Source organism: Halichoerus grypus, chromosome 4 (genome assembly GCF_964656455.1).
Source record: "Halichoerus grypus chromosome 4, mHalGry1.hap1.1, whole genome shotgun sequence".
Classification (NCBI taxonomy): Eukaryota; Metazoa; Chordata; class Mammalia; order Carnivora; family Phocidae; genus Halichoerus; species Halichoerus grypus.
In genome coordinates, this window is record NC_135715.1 from 181,818,279 (window position 1) to 181,841,804 (window position 23,526).

General features: G+C 38.4%; 1 protein-coding gene across 1 annotated transcript in view; it reads left to right on the plus strand.

The window, feature by feature from the left end:
- RHBDD1 (rhomboid domain containing 1) overlaps nt 1-23,526 on the plus strand; it is a 683,913-nt gene that overhangs the window by 121,532 nt on the left and 538,855 nt on the right. The gene's annotated exons all lie outside the window — the stretch shown is intronic.

Consider the following 23,526-nt stretch of genomic DNA (forward strand, 5'->3'; position numbering starts at 1 on the left):
TGGAACAAACAATCCTAAAATTTGTATGGAATCAGAAAAGACCCCTAATCGCCAAGGAAATGTTGAAGAAGAAAAACAAAGCTGGGGGCAGCACGTTGCCCAATTTCAAGCTATATTACAAAGCTGTGATCACCAAGACAGCATGGTACTGGCACAAAAACAGACATATAGACCAATGGAACAGAATAGAGAACCCAGATATAGACCCTCAACACTATGGTCAAATAATCTTCGACAAAGCAGGAAAAAACATGCAATGAAAAAAAGACAGTCTCTTCAATAAATGGTGCTGGGAAAATTGGACAGCCACATGCAGAAGAATGAAACTCGACCATTCTCTAACACCATTCACAAAGATAAACTCAAAGTGGATGAAAGACCTCAATGTGAGACAGGAATCCATCAAAATCCTGGAAAAGAACATAGGCAGTAAACTCTTTGACATCGGCCACAGCAACTTCTTTCAAGATACATCTCCAAAAGCTAGTGAAACAAAAGCAAAAATGAACTTTTGGGACTTCATCAATTAAAAAGCTTCTGCACAGCAAAGGAAACAGTCAACACAACAAAGAGGCAACCCACAGAATGGGAGAAGATATTTGCAAATGACACTACAGATAAAGGGCTGGTATCCAAGATCTATAAAGAACTTCTCAAACTCAACACCCAAAAAACAAATAATCAAGTCAAAAAGTGGGCAGAAGATATGAAAAGACACTTCTCTGAAGAAGACATACAAATGGCTAACAGACACATGAAAAAATGTTCATCATCATTAGCCATCAGGGAAATCCAATTCAAAACCACACTGAGATACCACCTTACACCAGTTAGAATGGCAAAGATGGACAGGGAAAGAAACAACAAATGTTGGAGAGGTTGTGGAGAAAGGGGAACCCTCTTACACTGTTGGTGGGAAGGCAGGTTGGTGCAGCCACTTTGGAAAACAGTGTGGAGGTTCCTCAGAAATTTAAAAAGAGCTACCCTATGACCCAGCAATTGCACTACTGGGTATTTACCCCAAAGACACAGATGTAGTGAAAAGAAGGGCCATATGCACCCCAATGTTCATAGCAGCAATGTCCACAATAGCCAAACTGTGGAAAGAGCCGAGATGCCCTTCAACAGATGAATGGATAAAGAAGATGTGGTCCATATATACAATGGAATATTACTCAGCCATCAGAAAAGATGAATACCCAACTTTTACATCAACATGGATGGGACTGGAGGAGATTATGCTAAGTGAACTAAGTCAAGCAGAGAAAGTCAATTATCATATGGTTTCACTTATTTGTGGAACATAAGGAAGAGCATGGAGGACATTAGGAGAAGGAAGGGAAAAATGGGCGGGGGGAACTGGAGGGAGAGATGAACCATGAGAGACTATGGACTCTGAGAAACAAACAGGGTTTTAGAGGGGAGGTGGGAGGGGGGATTGGTTAGCCCGGTGATGGGTATTAAGGAGGGCACGTACTGCATGGAGCACTGGGTGTTATACGAAAACAATGGATCGTGGATCACCACATCAAAAACCAATGATGTATTGTATGGTGACTAACATAACATAATAAAATTTAAAAAAAAAGAAGAAGATGTGGTATATATAACATATATGGAGTAATATTACTCAACCATCAAAAAGAATGAAATCTTGCCATTTGCCATGCCATTTGCAAAAAAATCGAGAGGGAGGCAAGCTGTAAAAGATGCTGAACTCTAGGGGAAAAACTGAGGGTTGCTAGAGGGGCGGTGGGTGGGAGGAAGGGGTAATTGGGTGTTGGGCATTAAGGAGCGCACTTGATGTAATGAGCACTAGGTGTTATATGCAACTGATGAATCACTAAATTCTACCTCTGAAACTAATAAAAATAATAATGATAACAATAATAATATCTATGTAATCATTAGTCTGAATGATAAGCAAATTAATGAAGCATTATACAAATTAATACTAATTAGATTCTCTTTTAGAGTCATCAAATACATTGCAGAAAAAAGAATAGAGGTAGGGCCATTTTATGATAAAAGTATGGAAAGAAAAGAGCTTGGGGGTACTGCAAACAACAGTAAAACCTTTTTCCAAATTTTGCTTCAGGCAATCTTTCTTAAAATGGCTTCGTGGAGTTCACATGTTCTTTATTCTTGTTGAGCAATATCCAAGTAATTTATTCCCATTGACCATCAGCAAACATGTAAAGGTGTATTTCATTAACAGAAATGGTGTTCACAAAGAATTAGGAACCCCTGCTCATTTCCAGTTAGGCCCACAAAATTGAAAGATTCCTGAGACGGGTTATAACTTGCATTTTCCTTGGGCTCATTTATTTTAATCTTCTTCAAACCAAAAAAAAAATGACTATAATCCTGTGTATATTACAGAATTTTCCTGCCACATACTATCAGATAATGTTAATTTTTGTTAATGCATTAATTATTAATAACATTTAATCATTTTAATAAAGGTTATTTTGAATTATTGAATGAATATAATCCCCCAATACCATTTAAGGAGGTTAGATGATGCTAACCAGAGGGCATTTTGCTGAGCACTGTAATAAGCCAGGAGAAGCAAATTTCTACATTTAATAGAGGGGCAAGGGATTTGGAGACCTTGAGAAATATTTGAGAGAAGGAGATTGTATTTTAGGAAAAGCTGGATGGTGTGTGAAAGGAAAGATGTAAAGGGACAAGAGGAACTTGGGAGAAGAAAACAAGGAAAGACTAATGCATGAACTTTTTCTAAGTTTTAAATTGTTTATGTTATAACCCAATCCTGTGCTTTTTAAAGCACATATTCAATCGATTCTACACTAACACTTGATTTTCTCTTACTAGAATGTGGAGAACATGAACAGGTAATTTCAAGAGGAAGATGAAGGTATAACTGACATTTTGGTCACTTATGGCATTTTTCAGTAGTTTCAGCTATATCCCATGTATGGAATAAAGCCTTTTTTCCAAAAGATTCTCAAAACCCATTAAAAGTTGAGTACCTTTTTCTCACTCATTGTCTTTGCACCGGCCAATTAGCACCTTTTGCATATTCATTCAATAATGTACATTGAACACCAACTCTTTAGGAGACACAGCTAGGTTTTTTAAGAATACAGTGTTGAATCAAATGTCCGTCTTGCCTTTAAGTGGAACACAGTCTAATAAGGACACAAGACCCTGACACTGTTACTTACAATGCAGGGAAGAAAGCAAAAAAACAAAAAAACAAAACAAAAAAAAAAAACACTGTAAGGATGAAAGATTAAAAGATTTGCTATAGGGAAAGGGAATTAAGAAAGAATATGTGGAAGGGTTAGCACTTCAGTTGAATCTAAGAAGAGATTTGAAATCAACCGAAATAAACGAGTCAGATGTTTCCAAAAAACACAATGTGATCCACAACTCAGAATTTTGTTACGCTGAGGGTTTCTATGGTAAAGCCTCCCACCCCCATGCAAAGCTCACAGTCCAAAGAATAAAATTTGGGTAATAGAACAAATCCATTATGCAATTCACACTCCCACCTATAAGAACCAAACATGTCAAGGGAGAATAACAAGAAGAAAACCTTATGTGCTTGGGAGATGTTAAATGTAATATATAGTCTAAATTCTTTGATATTTTACCTTTCCTGAGGAATAGAGGGGTAACCAAATTGTTGCTGGACCATTCTACCCTTAGAAAGGGAAACAATGTGGGTAAAACCAGCCCTGTTGTATCAGATACAGTCACGGAGCCCCTGTGACCCACTTAACTCATTCTCATTTAAAATAGTCACTCTTTATGGGCACCCGAAATATGTCTCCTCTTTCCAAAACCGTGGCATTGCCCTTCAAGAGTAGGGGTCAAAATGGGGAATAGAGAATTACAGAAGCTGAATCCCAGTAACGTTGCCCCAAAGATATAAAGTCTGATTAGTCTAAGAAATAATTTTCTTTTTACTTTATCTCTTGAATTATACAACAGAGATAATTCGATCCCATAGGAGTGCATAAACTCCAATTAAAAGTGTAATTGTAATGGGAGGAAGCAGATTTCTTCAAAAGAATATTACCCTAGCCCCATTACTAACAGTGTGAGCACTTAAATTTCTTTACCACTGTGTAATCTGGTGCTGCTTTATAGAAGTGCTTCCATCTCTAACAAGCCCGAGCCCCAACAATGCACACATTCAACCACAAGTTAAATCTAATTACCAAATATTAATGAAGTTTTTGTAGGAGGAGCTACTGAGTTTTCACACATTTCCTTATTCAAAACTGTCTTGATTTCACAGAACTCTACCATCTGTCATGATACCAAATATGACTGATCATTAAATAAATAAGTGATTGAAGAACTAATCCAATTAATTCCTTCTGGGCTTCCTGCATTGCAAGAGTCAAGCCAAGTCAGTGTTAATTTGCTACTGTCTCTAGCTTCCTATTGTTCTTGCTGCCGCTACAACTCCAGTAATTACACATTCCCTCTTATTGTTAGATCTAATTTTCTGTGTTTATCAATCTTGTATTCTGAACTATCATTAAAGACACTTAAAGTCATTCAGAAATGCCTCATATTGTTAGAGTTGAAGATAAATGTGATGGAGTCCTGGCTCTCCCCAACCCCAAACACACACACACACACACACACACACACACACATTATGACTATTCACTATATTTGGTCACGCTAAATAAAATCGACAAGCTGGATCAATAAAATTTAAGACCTTTATTCCCCTGGATGGGACTTAAAAGTAAGTAATGCAATAAAGGATAATCCTGAACCATGGAACTATCTTGCCTTAAAACCTCATATGAGGTCACCACTGTAACTGAATTACATTTATATTATCATGCCATGGGCCTCTTCCCATGACACTCCTCATTTTTACCACTCTGATGTTGTTGAGAACATTTTTTTTTTGTGATATTACACAAATGTCTCTCTATGAGAAACCATTGGAGAATTTCTTCTTATTTCAGGTTCCAACAATTTTTCTGTTTCTCCTGTTACTAATTTTGTTTTTTATCCTATGAATGTTGTGAGTTGTAGAATTTATCACATTTCTCTTTTTGTATTTATTGCTATAAAACCCAGTCCAGACAAGTCCATAATCCATATCTTCGTGAATGGCCTCAGGACGACAGCTGGAGTGAGGCCAATGAGGCACATAAAGCCCAAGAATCAAGGAGTCACTCAGGATGCTTCACCTGCATTACGCCAGTTCTGGCCTTGCAGAGCCTTGCAGCATGGGAGCTAACTTAACCCTTAGTGCACCTTATGTTTTCTTAGTTCATCATTTTCTCCCTTACATGTATTTTTATCTTGTATGTAGGTTTAATACTATATAACTATCTTTAAAGATTATAAGTAGATAAATCATCTAAAGCAATAGCAAACCTAGTGCTGATCAAAATTGCCCAGTAAAATATTTCTGCTGTACTATCAGGACTTTCAGAGAGACTGTGTATCTACCACTGGTATTTGTACAATGTTTGCAGGGTTTTGTACTTTTAGACGTGTTCAACTAACAAAGAAGAGAGATTGCATGCAGCAGTGTTTAACCAAGCAGACTCTAGAGGCAGTCTACTAGGGTTCGGGTTCCAGCTCTGCCACTTCATAGCTGCAAGAATAGAGGAGAGTGACTTAACATCTCTGTGCCTCTGTTTCCTCATCTATAAAATGAGAATAAACTACTTCATAAGGTTGTTATGAAGACTAAATGGATTAAAGGAAGATACTTAGCACACTGTCTGAGAGCTAGTAAATAATATAAAAGCATTTGTATCATTCGTGTACCAATTCTTTCTTGTGCTGTACCTCCCACATTTAAAACAACGTTTTTTCACAAATACTTCCTACTATATAAGCATTAAGTATAACTGTGGATAATTCAAAGATGGAAGTAAGAAAATGCACCAAAAAACAACATGTGGACTTCAATAATCAGCCTTGACATAATAAAGACCTTGAAAGTTTTCACTACTATCCATAGAGAAAATAGCTAAACTTAAAATCTCAGAACCATCAGAAAACTGAGGTTACAGAGCAAACCATCATCCCAAAATCTGGAAAGATAGATAAATCTAGAGTCAGGGTTGCTTACCTAGAGCAGATAGACATGACTGCTGGAGACATAAACTAGTAGGACACTTAAGGATAGTTTTGATAAGTTGCTGGAGGCTGAATATTAACTACAATAAGGAACCCCTGAGGCTGCAAACTTAAGAAGATCCCCCACATTTTTTGTGGGTTTTACCTGCAGGAACCACATAAGGTATTTCCAGTGGAGATCCCCCAAAAGATCCCCGCCTGGCTCAGACAAGGGGAGGAGAAGAGAAATCATTGTGAAATTCACCCAGAAAGTTCTCCACAACAAAGGCTTATTTCCTGAGGAAAAGGCATTTACCAGGCCTTATGTCAGCTGGAAAGGGCATTCCCCTTGCTGTAGCCCTCTTCAGCTTTCTCATCTCACCTAAAAGGAAAGGAGGGATACCACCTAGAACAAGACTTGGGAAGCTCACAGCCTAGAGAAGCAAGTCCACTGTACAACTGAGATTTAATCATAAGATTACAGAACACTCCCCCTACCCCACACAAACCATCAAACTAATGGTGGTTATAATAACGGAGTGCACGCTCATTGAGGAGGAGTACTTAGGGAAACTCAAAGGACAAAAACCAAAGCAGGGACAGTAGAGGAATTTGAAGCCTCGGGTATTTGTAACTACAGCAAACAATAAATACAGTCAAATTCCTAGCCATATTGACACAAGTCCTCACACTAAAGTCCTATGTACCTGAGTTCCTATTACCCAATGCAACATATCTAGCTTTCAAAAGAGTTTAAAGCATTCCAAACAAGAAAGAAAGAAGAAAAGAAGAAAGAAAGAAAGAAAGAAAGAAAGAAAGAAAGAAAGAAAGAAAGAAAGAAAGAAAGAAAAAGAAAAGGAGGGAATTAGAAAGGGAAGGAAGTATGGAGAAAGGGAGGAAGGAAGAAATAAAGAACAGTCTGAAAAGACATAGCAAGCATCAGAAACAGATTCAGATATGATACAGATGTTGGAATTATTAAACAAGAATTTAAAATAACTATGATTAATATGTCAAAAATTCAATGGAAAAGTAGACAAAATTCAAGAACAGATGAGTAATGTAAGCAGAGAGATGAAACCTCTAAAAAAGAATCAAAGGAAAGTCTATAAATGAGTTCCTTTGGTGAGTTCATCAGTACTCTGGATATCAGAAGATAGAAGTACTAAAAAAATAATTAAAAGGAAATGCTAGAAATTAAAAACAATGCCAGAGAATTACAGAATGCCTTGAATGGGGTTCATCAACAGACTGAGGAAAGGAATTAGTGAATGAATGAGAAAATAGGTCAACAGAAACTTCCCAAACTGAAATGCAAAGAGAAAAAAGAATGAATGGTTTCGGACAGAACATCCAAGAGTAATAGGACAATTTCAAGAGGTGTAACATACACACAATTGAAATATCAGAAGGAAAACAAAGAACAGAGCAGAAGAAATATTTGAAATAACAGTGGCCAAGAATATTCCAGAATTAATGACAGCCACTAACACCTAGGTCCAAGAAACTGAGAGAATACTAAGCAGAATAAATATCAAAAATAAAAAAAAGAAACAGCTACATATAAACAAACTGCAGAAAACAAAACACAGAAAAAAATTTCACAGAAGCCAGAGGAAAAAACACTTTACCCATAGAAGAACAAAGATAAGAATTACAAAAACTACCATAACTCACCCAATATGAATTAAATCATTCAATGGCCCTACTACTATTATGAAAATTGAATTAATGATTTAGAAACTACTAAAAATGAGATCTTCAAGCCCAGATTTCTGTGGAGAGTCTACCAAAGGTTTAAAGGGGAATTAACACCAAATCTACACAATCTCTTCCACAAAATGGAAAAGGAAGAAACAATGCTCAATTAGTTTTATGAAACTATCCTTATATCGAAACCAGACAAACACAACACAAAATGAAAACTACAGGCCAATATTGCTTATAAGCATAGAAGCAAAATCCCCTACAAAGTATTATCAAATAGAATTCAGCAAAATGTAAAGAGAATTATACACTATTACCAAGTGAGCTTTGTTCCAAGTACGCAAGACTGGTGCAACAATCCAAAATCAATCAATATAATACACCTCATCAATAAGCTAGAGAAAAAAAATCATATGATTATATCAATTGATGCAGAAAAAGCATACAACAAAATACAAAACCATTTGTTACCTAAAACTCAGCAAACATAGAGTGGAATTTCCTCAACTGAATAAAGAACATCCATTAAAAAAAAATCTACAGGTAACATATTTAATGGTGAAAAACTGGACACCTTCTCTTTACATTTAGAAACTAGGCAAGGATGTTCTCTCTCACTATTCCTATTAAATGTCCTACTAAAAGACATACTTGGGTGCCTGGGTGGCTCAGTCAGTTAAGCGTCTCTCTTCTGCTCAAGTCATGATACCAGGGTCCTGGGATCGAGCTCAAGTCTGGCGCCTTGCTCAGCAGAGCGGTATTTGCTTCTCCCTCTCCCTCTGCCCTCCCCCAGCTCATCCCTCCCTTCTCTCTCTCAAATAAATAAATAACTAATAAAAATAATATAAATAAACAAACAAATAACAATAAATGCGGGTCTTTGGCAAAGAAATAAAGACAAATCAATGAGGAAAGTAGGATCTTTTCAACAAATGGTGCTGCAAAACGTCAGACAAATCCCAACTAAGGAAAGTTATACAAAATACCTGACCAGTGATCCCCAAAACTGTCAAGGGCAGCAAAAACAAGGAAAGTCGGAGAAACTCTTATAGCCAAGAGAAGGCAAACAACACACGATAATTAAGTTTGATGAGATAGCCGATACGGAATCTTGGAACAGAAAAAAAAAAAAAAACTGGGGTAAAAACTAAGGAAATCCAGATAACATGTGCATTTTATTTAAAATAATGTATAAGCATCGGTTTATAAATTGCAACAAATGTGTTAGACTAATGAAGGATGTTAATAATAGAGGAAATTGATATGGTGTATATAGAAATTTTCTATACTATTTTAGTAATCTTTCTGTAAATTTATAATTGTTCCAAAAGAAAAGGTTTATTTATTTATTTATTTATTTATTTTTTAAAGATTTTATTTATTTATTTGACACAGAGAGAGAAAGCACAAGTAGACAGAGAGGCAGGCAGAGAGAGAGGGAGAAGCAGGCTCTCCACTGAGCAGGGAGGCGGACGTGGGGCTCAATCCCAGGACCCAGGGATCATGACCTGAGCCGAAGGCAGCTGCTTAACCGACTGAGCCACCCAGGCACCCCAGAAAAGGTTTATTTAAAAAAGAGTACTCTATGTTTTAATCATCAATAATCAATTTAAAAAGTCATGGTTAACATTTTGGCATCTGTACTATTCATCTATTATATTAGAAGTGTGCATATTATAAAGACAAGATTTTGTATTATTTTTATATGTGTGTTTGTGAGTATATGTTTATGCACATTAACACATTGGCTATACAATGGTACTCCTAAGTAAGTACAATGGTACTTACTTGAATTTAAATTACTTTCTTATTTGGAGCATATATTATTTGTAAGGTAGATAGACTGTGCTAGATGATTGAAGTAGGTGCTTAAGAGCCAACCAGTCTTGGCCATATCTTGGTTCCATGACTCAATAGTTGGGCTAACTTACCTCCTGCATAACCTTCCTATGCTTCATTTTTATAACCTATAAAATGGGGAATTAATAGTACCTACCTTATGGGGGTTCTTGTGAAGCTTAATGATTATATATCTCATAATAAATATATAAAATAAAAATAAATATAAATATAATTTTATAAATATAAAATATAATATTCTGTTGAACATAATACATATCATATATATTATAACATTATATTATGTATAATATATGTTATGCATAACATTTATCATATGTGTATATACACACATGTATATATTACAGCAATGGCTACCACATAGTGATCAATGTGTATTTGCAATGATTGTGAACTTGCCAGAAACATCCTACAAGGGAATTATTATTACTGATTTTTAAAAGGGAGTCCTGAGGCTCTGAGAATCTTCATAATTTTCCTAAGGGCTCACAGCTAGTAAGGGACTCAGTGGGATTTGAAAACAGGTATGTGAGTCTGAAACCAAAGCATATGCCCTTTTAATCATCACATTTGCGGGGGCACCTGGGTGGCTCAGTTGTTAAGCGTCTGCCTTCAGCTCAGGTCATGATCCCAGGGTCCTGGGATCGAGCCCCGCATCAGGCTCCCTGCTCAGCGGGAAGCCTGCTTCTCCCTCTCCCATTCTCCCTGCCTGTGTTCCCTCTCTCGCTGTGTCTCTCTCTGTCAAATAAATAAATAAAATCTTTAATCATCACATTTGCTATCAGTAATACTACTGTGATCACAGAATGAAGAGGCATTTCCTAGGCTTACTATTGCCAGGAAGAAAGTGACTCGTCATAAATATTTTCACACAAAATAAAGTTCATTAAGGATTCGTTACACTGTTACTGACAACTTAAGCTCATGTGTTTAAACAGTCAAAGAAATATAAAATTGGGGAAATTCTGTACAAGTTTTAGAAGTCAAGGAAATATGCTGTTGATAGGCCAGAAACTTCAGGATTTCTTCAACACAGGATTTCTTCAGGATATTGATAAATCTAAAATGAGTGATGATTAGTCAACACAGTTTACTATATGTTAAAGAAATGCCCCAAACACAGGTAAGAGGGAGCACACTGACTTGAACCCAACAGCATATCAAAATTTGAAGAAGAAAGCAGCATCTGTAAGATAGTGCTGTGGGGCCGTGGATGGCGTGGAGAAGGTGGCTTTATAGATACTGTAAGTAGAGTAAACCCCTACCACAGAAACAGACCAGTTCCTCAAAAATATTCATTCAAACACATGTAAATTCAGCCCAGATTGATTTATTAGCCCAAAAAATGAAGGTAATGCCACCATGTTTCCAAGTGATGAAAACAATAATAGAGAATGGAAGAATTCTTTGATTTGACTATTTCAACAAGATAAAGAAACAAACAAACAAAAAAAATAAGGGAATATTGGACTTCAGCTAGTCGTTAGACCAGATGGACCAAACAGACACATACAGAACATTCCATCAATAGCAGCAGAATACACATTCTTCTCAAGTGCACATGGGACATTCTCCAGGGGAGATCACGTTAGACCACAAAACAAGCCTTAATCAATTTAAGACTGAAATCATATCAAGCATCTTTTCCAACCACAATAGTACGAAACTAGAAATCAGTCACGAGAAGAAGACTGGAAAATTCACAAATATGTAAAAATTAAACAACATGCTCCTGAAAAACCAATGGGTCAAAGAAGAAATCAAAAGAAAAATTAAAAAAATATCTTGCGACAAATGAAAATGGAAACACAACATACCAAATCTTATGGGATGCAGCAAAAGCAGTTACAGGAAAGAAGTTTCTGGTGATAAATACCTACAAAAAGAGAAAAAAAAAAAAGACCTCACGCAGCGAGATACCACTGTACACCTATGATAGTGGCTAAAATAAAAAGCAGTGACAACAAATGCTAGTGAAGACACTGAAAAACTGGATCACCCACACGTTGCTGGTAAGAGGGTAGAGTGATAGAGCCATTCTGGAAAAGTTAGGCAGTTTATTTTAAAGCTAAACATAAAACTACCATACAACCTAGCAATGACATTCCTGGGCATTTATTCCAGAGAAAAGAAAGCTTTTATGTTCACACAAAAACCTATACAGTAATGTTTATGTGTATGACAGCTTTATTTGCAGTGGCCTCAAGCTGCAGGTGACCCAAATGTACTTCAGTGGGTGAATGGATAAACCTTGTTTCTACACCATGGAATACTAGTCACCAGTATTCAGAAATAAAGTATTGATACACAAAACAACTTCGGTCAATCTCTAGGGAATGTAATGAGCAAACAAAAGCAATTCCAAAAGTTTCCATACAGTATAATTCTATTTATATAATATTCATGAAAGGACAAAATTTTAGGAATGGAGAAAATACTAGGGTTACCAGGGGTTAGGCACAGAGTTAAAGGTGAGAGAGAAACACATGGTTATAAAAGAGCAACACAAAACATCTTTGTGGTGTTGGAAATGTTCAGAATATTGACTGTGGTGGTGAGCATATGAACCTACACAGCTAATGAAATTGTATAGAACTTAACACACACACACACACACACACACACACACACACACAAGTAAAACTGGGTGCAAATAAACAGATAAAACTGGGGAAATCTGAATAAGATAGATTGTATCGATGCCAATATTCTGCTTGTGATATTATACCATAGTTTTGTAAAATGTTACTATTGGGGGAAACTGGGCAAAATATAAAGAAGGTTTTACTATATTATCTTATAACTGTATAGGAATCTATAATTATCTCATTTTTTAATGCAGTTTTTAACTATAGGAAAAAAACATGATGTATAAAAAGTAACAATAGCAAAATGCTTGCCCTAACAATAGTTTTTATATAGTCAAAATAACAAGAACACTGAAAAATGTAAAAAAGAAAAAAAAAAAACAAGATCTAATATAAACAACCTAACTTTACAACCCAAGGAACTAGGACAAAAAGAACAAATTAACCTCAAAGTTAGCACAAGTAAGGAAATAACAATGATAGAGTGGAAATAAATGAAATAAGGACTAAAAGGACATTTTTAAAAAAATCAATGAAACTAAAAGCTGAGTTTTTTTAAAGAGGAAAAAAATAGACAGTTTTTAGTTAGACTTACCAAGAAAAAGAGGACTCAAATAAACAGAATTATAAATGAAAAGTGAGAAATTACAACTGATACCAAAGAAATATATAGGATCATAAAAGATTACTATTAAATGCCAACAAATTAGACAACCTAGAAGTAGATAAATTCCTAGAAACATACAACCTACCAAGACTGAATTATGAAGAAATAGAAAATCTGAACAGACCAATTACTAGTAAGAAGTCTGTTAATTAAAAAATCCTCCCCCCAAAAAAGTCCAGGACCAGATGGTTCCACTGGCAAATTCTACCCAATATTTAAAGAGAAATAATACCAATCCTTTTCAAACTCTTCCAAAAAAAGTTAAAAAGGAGGGAATACTCCCAATCTTATTTTATGAGGCCAGCATTACTTTGACACCAAGCCAGACAAGGACTCTGCAAGAAAAGAAAATTACAGGCCAATATCCCTGATAAACATAGATGCAAAAATCCTCAAAAATCTTAGCAACCTGAATTCAACAATATTAAAAAGATCATACAACACAATCAAGTGGGATTTATTTCAGGGATGCAAGGATGGTTTGACATCCACAAATTAATAAATGTGTACACCACATTAACAAAATGAAGGATAAAAGTCATATCTTCTCTATAGATGCTGATAAAATAATTTGAAAAAATTCAACATCCTTTCATAATAAAAACTCTCAACAAACAGAATATAAAGGAAACATATCTCAACATAATAAAGGCCATAAATGAAAAGGCCCCGGCTAACATCATATTTAGCTGTGACGCATCAAAAGCTTTTTCTTTAAGATCAGAAACAAGATAAGGATGCCCTCTCTCGACTCTTTTATTCAATATAGTATGGGAAATTCTGGCCATAGCACTAAGGTTAAATAAATAAATAAATAAATAAATAAATAAATGAAATAAAAGCCATCCAAATAAAAAAGGCAGAATTAAAGCTGTCTATATTTGTGGATGACATGATATTATGTATAGAAAACCCTAAAGACTGCACCAGAATACTGTTAGAACTAATAAACAAATTTTAAAAAGTCGCAGGATACAATATCAATATACAAACATCACTTACCTCTCTATACACCAATAAACTATCAGAAAGAAAAATTAAGACAACTCTCCCATTTGCAACTGCATCAAAAAGAATAAAATTCCTAGGAATAAATATAACTAAGCTGAAAGATCTGTACACTAAAAACTGTAAGACATTAATGAAAATAATTGAAAAAGACACAAATATATGACAAGATATTCCATGCTTATGCATTTAAAGAATTAATATTGTCAAAATGTCCATACACCTAATGCAGTCTACAGACTTAATGCAATTTCCATCAAAATTCTAATGGCATTTTTTCATAATTAAAAAAAAATCCTAAAATTTGTATGGAACCATAGAAGACCCCAACAGCCACAGGGAAAGAACAAAGCTGGAGGAATCACACTTCTCGGTTTCAAACCATATTACAAAGCTATAGTAATCAAAACAGTATGGCATTGGCATAAAGATACACATAGGTTAATAGAACATAATAGACGGGTGCCTAGATGGGTCAGTGGGTTAAGCATCTGACTCTTGATTTCAGCTTGGGTCATGATATCAGGGTCGTGAGACCGAGCCCTGTGTTGGGCTCCATTCCGGGCATGGAGACTAAGATTCTCTCTCTCCCTCTCCCTCTGCCCCTCCCCTCCCAGTCACCCCCTGCCCTCCCCCCACTCACACACACTCTTCTCTCTCTCTCTCTCTCAAAACAAAAAAATAAAACATAATAGAGATTCCAGAAATAAACCCATGTATGTATGGTCAATTAATTTTCCACAGAATAGCCAATAACATACAAGGGGGAAAGGATAGTCTCTTTAATAAATGGTGTTGGGAAAACTGGACAGCCACATGCAAAAGAATGAAACTGGATTGATATCTTACACCACACACAAAAATCAACTCAAAATGAATTAGAGATTTAAACATAGATCTGAAATCAAAAAACTCCTAGAAGAGAACAAATGGGTAAGCTCCTTGACACTGCTCTTGACAATAATTTCTTGGATAAGATACCAAAAGCACAGCCAACAAAAGCCAAAACAAGCAAATAGGACTGCCTCAAACTAAAAAGCTTCTGTAGAGCAAAGGAAATAATCAACAAAATGAAAAGGCAACTATGATAAAGGAGGATATACTTGCAAAGCACATATCCGATAAAAGGTTCATATCCAAAAAGTACAAGGAACTCATACAACTCAATAGCAACAAAACAAATAATTCAATTAAAAAATGGGCAGTGGAACTGAATAGAGATTTTTTCCAAAGAAGACACACGGCTGACCAAGCGGCACATAAAAAGGTACTCAACATCACTGATTATCAGAGAAATGCAAATCAAAACTACAGTGAGATATCATTTCACACATTTGAAGTTAATGGGTAAGCTTCTTGACACTGATCTTGGCTATTATCACAAAGACAAGAGATAATGGGGCACCTGGGTGGCTCATTCAGTAAAGTATCTAACTCTTGAGTTCAGCTCAGGTCATGATCTCAGGGTTGTGGGATTGAGCCTTGCATTGGGTTCCGTGGCTGGGTGTGGATCCTGCTTAAGATTCTCTCTCTCCCTCTCCCTCTGACCCTCTCCCCTCCTGCTTGTGTTTGCTCTCTCTCTCTTTCTAAAAAAAAAAAAAAAAAAAAAAGGTGGAGATAACAAGTGTTTGTGAGGATGTGGAGAAAGGGAACACTTGCACACTGTTGGTAAGAATGTAAACGGGGGCAGCCACTCTCGAAAATAATATGGAGGTTCCTCAAGAAATTAAAAATAGAACTACCTTATGATCTAGCAATCCCACTTCTGGGTATATATCCAAAGGAAGCAAAGTCATTGTCTCAAAGAGATATTTGTACACCCATGTTCATTATAGCATTATTTGCTATAATCCATGCATGGAAACAGCCTAAGTGTCTGTCAGTGTAATGAATGGATAAAGAAAATGTGGCATCTAGACAATGGAATATTATTCAGCCTTAAAAAAGAAGGAAATCCTGTCATGCATGATGACATAGATGAACCTAGAGGGCATTATGTTAAGTGAAATAAGCCACAAAGAGAAAGACAGATACTGCATGATATCACTTATAATAGAATCTTTAAAAAGAAAAAAGAAAAAAATTAAATTTACAGAGGGGTGCCTGGGTGGCTCAGTTGTTAAACGTCTGCCTTCAGTTCAGGTCATGATCCCAGGGTCCTGGGATCGAGCCCCACATCGGTCTCCCTACACAGCGGGAAGCCTGCTTCTCCCTCTCCCACTCCTTCCTCTCTTGCTGTCTCTCTCTTCGTCAAATAAATAAATAAAATCTTTAAAAAAATTAAATTCACAGAAACAGAATAGAAAAGTGGTCATCAGCAGCTGGGGGTGGGGAAAAGAGAGAGAGGTTGGTGAAGTGTTCCAAACTTTCAGGTATGAAATGAATAAGGCCAGAGGATCTGATGTACAACATGGTGACTATAGTTGGTTAACACTGTTGTATGATTGAAATTTGCTGGGAGAGTAGAACTGAAATGTTCTCTCACACACACAAAAGATAAATATGTGAGATATTAATGTGTTAGTTAACTTGCTGGGGGGAATATTTTCACCATGTATTCATGTATTAAATCATCATGTTGTACACTTTAAATACCTTACAATTTATTTGTCAATTATACCTCAGTGAAGCTGAAAAAAAAAATAAAAAGAAAGGAAAAGAAACAAAAGAAACTGCTTGACAGAGGGGCTAAGCTCTCATTACCTCACTATCCCTCACACTTCGTGCCTCTGTCTGGTCAATACAATTATCATAAATATAAAAGTGTTCCTTTTCCCTCATCTGAGCCTATAAGATCCAACAAGGGACCATACAACATTTATTAAACTTACCAAAATCTGTGACATTAGACAACCCTGGACATGTAAAGATGAACAGAGAAAAATAACCAAACACAAAAAAAGAGACTTCAGTCCAAAAGAAATGAGCCAATCCGAGAAATCAAGCAAATATTCCTCGATGTCGCTGGATTTACTGCAATGAAAGGAGAACGATCTGAGGAAAAGTTAAAGAGAATATTGCATTTATGAATCTATAATATTAATCAAGTACAAAGCGGCCGTCTTGGAGATCTAGAAGGGATACCGATTTTTAGATTTACAAACGCCATGGAAGCAGCACCACCTTCATGAGAATCCTGAAAACCCTTGCCGATTAGAGAAGAGATGAGCTCTTTTATTAAATAAAGGGAGATTGTTCAGAGACTACTCAATAACCATGAGTTGAGAATAAAGACCTGCAGATGATGAGAGAAAAGATGGGACACAGAAAGATATCTGGGCACCAAGACACAAGTGTAGCAGCAGTTTCAAGAGAAAACAGGAGGCAGGTGAGAGGCAGACTCAAAATACCTTCAGAGAGAACTGTCCCCAAACTGAAGACAGGTTTGAGGCTTGGGGTCAAAGGGGCCCGTGATTGCCAGACAAAACAAATGAGAAAAGCTATATATTCTTATGATATGTTTTCATTTCAGAAATAAAGGAAACAACATTCCGAATGAATTCAGAGAGAATAATAAAGGGGTTGTCTACAAAGGGTGAAGTATTCATTTTATACTAAAATTCTTTTCATAGCACAACATGACAGAAAGCAATGAAACAATGTCCACAGAGTTTTGATGAAAAATGGCCGTGAAACAAGAAATTTATAGCAAGACGAGAGAAGAGAAGCAGATATTATCAAACATAGGAAGCCTCAGGAGCTTTTTCAACCAAATATATTTTCTGGGAAAAAAAATTGTAAGTTTAAGAATCTTAAGTGAGAAAATATAAGAAAGTGCAACTCTTAGGTGTTGTCTTTGTTTATAAGGGATTGCCATAGCCAAGGAACCTAGACTTGCTGCCTTAAACAGCTCGAAGTCCAGAATCAAGGTGTTGGCAGGGTTGGTTTCTTCAGAGGGCTTCTCTTGCAGGCTTATAGATGACTGTCTTCCCTCTGTATCCTCACATGGTCTTCCCTCTGTACACAGAAATGTCTATGTTGCCCCCTCTTCTTCCACATATGCCAGTCACACCGGATTAGAGCCCACTCTAACGACCTCCCTTTAATAACCTTTTTAAAGACCTTATCTTCAAAAAATAGTCACTAAGGTACTGGGAGTTAGGACTTCAGCATAGGGATTTTGAGAGACCACAATTCAGCCCATAACAGGCATAAAAGCGACACGTAGGAGAAAATGTTAAAATGGCCATTTCATTAATGAGCAAATTTTTAAGGAAAATGCAAATTTTAGATTTTGACTCAAAAAACAGAAAACTCTGAGATGAGTAATGATGTAAAAATCTATAAAATTTTTGAAAAAATATTTTGAAATGAGAAACCGAGGACTTCACTGATGCTTTTTTATAGACATTCAAATCACAGATACTTCTTAAGCAACATAAACCATTCCAGATCAAAGAATTATAGGAAAGCTATAAACCCTATTCCATAAAACAAGTATAAACCTGGTCCCAAATCCTGACAAGAATGCTCTAGTGGACCAAAGACTCTGCTGCCATCCCCTTTCCCATTGGCAAGCGATGTGATTTGGGAGTCACAAGCCCCAGGCCTGGCTGTCCAGAGTTCCAGGTCTTTGTGGCCATACAACTGGTTAAAAACGTCTAGATGATGGAGTCAAAACCAATCAAGTCTTCTAGGGAGACTTGCTGTAATTATAGGGAAAAAAAGCACTCTCTCCTGGGATCCAAGATGTTAAGGCCAATTAAAGCCTGGAATTAACAGTCCAGAGCCAGGACTGGCTACATAATTTGTGGAGACCAATGCAAAATGAAAATCACTAGGAATTTTAAAATGACTGTTATGGGTTGAATTGTGTCCCCCCAAATTCATATATTGAAGTCCTAATCCCCAGTGTCTCAGAATATGATCTTGTTTGGATATAGGGTCATTACAGATATAATTAGTTAAGATGAGGTCATTAGGGTGGGCCCTAATTCAATATGACTGGTGTCCTTGTAAAAAGGGGAAACTTGGTCACAGAGACCCAGAACACCATGTGAACATGAAGGCACAGATCATGGCGATGCATCCACAGGCCAAGGAACACCAGGGATTGCCAGCAAACCAGCAGAGGCTAGGAGAAAGGCCTGGAACAGATTCTTCCTCACAGCCTCAGAAGGAAACAACCCAGCCAACACTTTGATCTTGGACAAGAGATCCCTTCCAGCCTCTAGACTTAATTGTGTAAGCCCCCCAGTTGGTGGTACTTTGTTCCGGCAGCCCTAGCAAGCAGACACAGTGACAACAGAGAATTAAAGCAAACACTGGGCCCTTCTAAGCTCGGGGCCCTGTGCCACTGCACAGTTTGCGTGCCCTTGAGGCCAGCCCTGCCTGCAGCTGTCCATGCCACCAGGTGGAGAGAGCCGATCTGAGGATGAAAGTCTGACAGAAGGAAAGCAGACCTGAGGGAGGCAGTGGCAGTGGGAGAACCAGAGAAAGAGTGGAAGCCAGCATTGAAGCTTTAAATCTCAGGTGTCACTTCAGGTCTTTACAGAGAGGATGCCAAGATGTGATTAGACATGAAGCGTTGACTTAGGAGAAATGCCTGTGAAGGGTAAGTGGAGGAGGAATCCAGAGAGGACAGGAAGAGCCTTCAGTTTGCACCACTGATATGACACTTGAAGCAGTGAGGGAAGCAAAGAGATTTCTGTAGGAAGAGACTTAGATTGCAGAGCAGCTCAGAGAAAGTCCTGGCCAGACTGATGAGAAGCCCCAGAGCGAAGAAATCAAAGGACGCCCATGAGGGGCAGGAATAGCTGGGCTCCAGCACTCTTGCCTGCTCAGCTACTGCCTGGGAGGAACCTGAAGAGAGCATAGCCACGGCCTGAACACTGTGGTGGGTCCAAAAGTGCAGCACCCGGGGGCTGTCACCTAACCACGCTGGACCCACCCGATTCTCTTAGAGTGATATCCGGTGACACAACTTGATGGCCATCATCACACACCCCTCTCATCTCATGAACCCACTTCAAACATTCAATCAGGGAGCAATATGTCCACAGTCCCTACAGCCTCTCTTCCTGAGGACACACATAAGAGAAGGAAGTCGATGGGATAAAATGCAGCCCCCATCTCTGTGGTTGGACCTAGGGCCGTATCTGGTACCCATTCTCTTCCTTTCCATCCTCTACTTAAAATTCCCCTCATCCTCGTCTATCACCTCAGCTGGTCTTGGTAGTTTACTTAGTGGGGTGATCCAAACCTTTATTCCTTGGGGTATGAGCACTTGGTCATGACCCCATCCTCAGCCTGGGATTGCTAAACAAATCTGTTCATGGTTACAGTGGAGCAAAAGAGCACCTGGCTTCCATACGTGTTTCTCCATTATGTAAAAGCAGCCTTTCATTCTCCTGCTGGTCAGGGTCAGTTGCCTCTAGACCGAAAGCAACTCCTCCTTTTACCTGCTGGTCCCTGGGCAGACCGAGTCCATGCCCTGGGGCCGGCCATAGTTTATATTTAAATGGAAACTTTGTTACAGTGTCCCTAGCAAACTGCTCCTGCTTCTTCCCTTTGGTCTGTGGACTCATATTCTTCCTCTTAGGGACACAGCATCATACAGACTCTCTCCTATTCAGTGCACATGCATCCTGAAATACAGCACTTGGCCTCGCGGAAGACTGCAAGCAGGCTAACATTTCAGCTCTGCCTTCAGTAGGGTATTCTAACGTGCTATTAGACTGCCTCTTTCTGGATGGTATACAACGGACCCATGAATCCATAGTAACAGGCTCACTCCTACACCCTTTTGGCTGGGATGTGGGTATCCTGGTTGGATTCTATATTACGTGGCATCCCATGTCTGTGGATCAGTAATCATGAGCCCCTACAAGTGGTGCCAGCTGAGGCCCTTTGGGTGAGAAAGTCAAAACCATACCAAATAAATCTCTGTCCCTGCAAGGATCTGCCCTGCAAAATGGGAGACACCCAGTGTAGTCAACTTGCTACCAAGTAGAGAATGAGATTCTTGGAGAAAAGTATCCAACTGGGTATCAGCATTGGTCTCTGTTCCTACTAGGTTAAACCTTCAGAGGCAGATGTAGCATTGACTACAGGAAATGGGAGTCCGTGCGTAGCTTCTACCTCAGCCATTCAGTTCATATGCGCACTCTGCCAGTTCTGGGATGGCTCATGATGCAAACTGGCTAATAGGAACTGGCAGAATCATCTGTCTCCCTAGTTTTCCAGTGCCTTTTCAGAGGTCGGTGCTTTGTGGCAGGCATACAGAAATCACACCCCATGCCCACTCACATATGTCCATCCACATGCTTCTGCTCCAGACCTCCTTGTCTCCAATTTTCCCATCCTTTCCCTCACAGGCTCTGACCACGTTTAGCTACTTCTCCACCTTCAGTTACTTCTCCTTTGGCATGGGAGCACTGCCCACATCTCCATCTTTGGAAAGATTTTTTTCTTCTCAACTGACTTTCAGAGTGACCTCTGATAGTAGCAGTAATGAGCCCTCCTTTTGTTTTTAGTTTGCACCAACCTATCAAGCTCACCCATCTGCAAATCACATTTGGGCTTTTTCTGCTCCTTCAGCTGGCCACATGGGAACCCCTCCCTACAGTGTAGCCAGAGGAACAAACTGAGAGAGGGATGCTGGTACAACTTTGGTGGGAGGGATGGGAATCTGAGCTACTTGCTCATGCTGCTTGCTCATAGTGTCTGGTCCTGTTTGGGCTCCATCCAGGATGTACGATCTGCATTACAATGGATGGCTGCTGTGCCCAGCTGACTGCATCACTTGGTGGCCCAATAGGATCCAGCTCATAATAAGTAGTTCTAGATGCGCGATCACTTGTCCCATAGTGAAGTGTTCTGCCTCTACGCCAACCAAATGTCAAGATCTGTTTTTCAAAAAGCATATGATGCTCACTCAAATGGAGTACACTTGCTTCAGAACTTCAGGATTTTCTCTGTAATTCTCCCCGTCAGGCTTGCTATTAGTTCCACACTTTATCTTTTCCTGTCCCTGGTATTTCCAACATAGAGTCGACTGGGTGCTATTGCCCAAATGGCAGAACAACATACACTACAGCCCGACCGACTGTAGAGTCCTTTCCTACTGCAAGCCCCACTCAGAGTTGGCAGCCCTTCATGTCACCCAGCACATGGGGCAGAGCTGCATTACTAGGACTGGGGTGATACCTCCAGAACCTGGAGAAGTTTACAAGGAGCTGTGCTCCCTGCTTTCTTAGTAGTATGCAGTGCAAGATGTAGCCATTTGGCTTTTATTTTGAAGGTTATGTCTTGGAACTCTACTGACAACTGGATTTCTAAACGTTTAGTAGAGAGATGGATCCCTGATTCATCACTGAATTTAATTCCCAGCCTCTAGAGTGCATGTGATCTCACCAAGTTCTCCAGCGTACTAACAACATCTTGCTCGGTCTGCCACATCAACATGTCATTGATTTACTAGCAATGTGATGTTCTTTAGGAGAGGTAGACGGTCAAGATCTCTTTGGATTGTATTATGGAAAAGGGAGAGAGAGTTGACATAGCCATGAGGCAAAACTAATCACATTCATGTATTCCTCATGAATGTGAACTGTTTCTGCCCCTGTCTTTTGATTGGAATAAAACGGAATGCATTCACCAAATCAATAGCCACATGCCATGTACATAAGGCCTTACAAATCTACTCTAGCAATGATACCACATTGAGTACAGCAGCTGTGATCAGAGCCACTTGATTGCTTGTGGCAGTCTGTAGTCATTCTTTTGGATTAATCCAGTTTTTGCAGGGGCCAGACTGGTGAATTAAATGAGGAGATGGTGAGGAGCACTGCCCCTGTATCTTTCAGCTCATTAATGGTGGCATTAAGCTTCACCATTCCCCTGGGCTACAATACTGTTTTGATTTACCCTGCTGGCAGAGGATAGGAACGAGGGAGAATGGCCCAATTCTAATCCTCCTGCTGTACTCAGTCATTGGCTGAGAACAGACTAAGAGAAGGCAGCCAGAGCCTTAATACTAAGGTGGATTCCAAGGTGCAGCAACCGAGACTGTCCACCAACTACTCCTTGCAGAAATGAACTCTACCTCTCTGGTTACCACAGCTGGATCAAGCTACATGAATATACCAATCTCCATACCTCTATCTATGGCCAAATATGTAACATTTCATCATACACAAGTAAGATTTACCCCTTGAATTCAAATATTTAGTCACATTAGAAGACATTTTAGTAGAATTCATCAAATTACTGGGTTGGAGGTGGGGAGAACATATAAGCAAACAAAAGATGGTAATAGTTTCAGTTTTCTGTATATTCAAAAAGTCAACATGCAAGACTCGCCATTGTACAAAAGAAGATTTTTAACTGCTAATTTTGAAAGAGAATTAAGAGATCGCTGATTCTGGGCATCTAGAAATAATGCTTTCAGAACTTACTGATGATCATAATCCGGACCATCTCAAGAGCTGTGGCCAATGAGATCAATCAAGTCTCCCAGTTCTGTATATTCCACCACATGCATAATAACATGTCTGTCACTGGGCTCCTTATGTCCACATCACCTCTGTAGTATCCTGTCAGTTAAGAATAATGTAGAATGTTTCTGAGGACCTCAGCATGATCTCGTTCCCTCTGAGCGAGAATGGAAAGAGACATGAC